Source organism: Lolium rigidum, chromosome 6 (genome assembly GCF_022539505.1).
Source record: "Lolium rigidum isolate FL_2022 chromosome 6, APGP_CSIRO_Lrig_0.1, whole genome shotgun sequence".
In the NCBI taxonomy this organism is placed as follows: domain Eukaryota; kingdom Viridiplantae; phylum Streptophyta; class Magnoliopsida; order Poales; family Poaceae; genus Lolium; species Lolium rigidum.
In genome coordinates, this window is record NC_061513.1 from 331382405 (window position 1) to 331382752 (window position 348).

The window sequence follows — 348 nt, forward strand, 5'->3', positions numbered from 1 at the left end:
ATTTAGGAACAAGGCCTAGGGATTATACTTTCACTAGTGGACACTCTCAACATTGATCACATAACAGAATAAATAGATAGATGCTAGACTCTACACCCTCTTGTTGGATGATGAACACCACTAACTGTGTAGGATTACACTAACCCTCAATGCCGGAGTTAACAAGCTCCACAATATTCAATGTTCATATTTAAATAACCTTAGAGTGCATAACAGATCAACATAACCAAACCAAGTACTAACATAGCATGCACACTGGTCACCTTCACACTACGAAAGGAGGAATAGATCACATCAATACTATCATAGCAATAGTTAACTTCATAATCTACAAGAGATCACAATCAT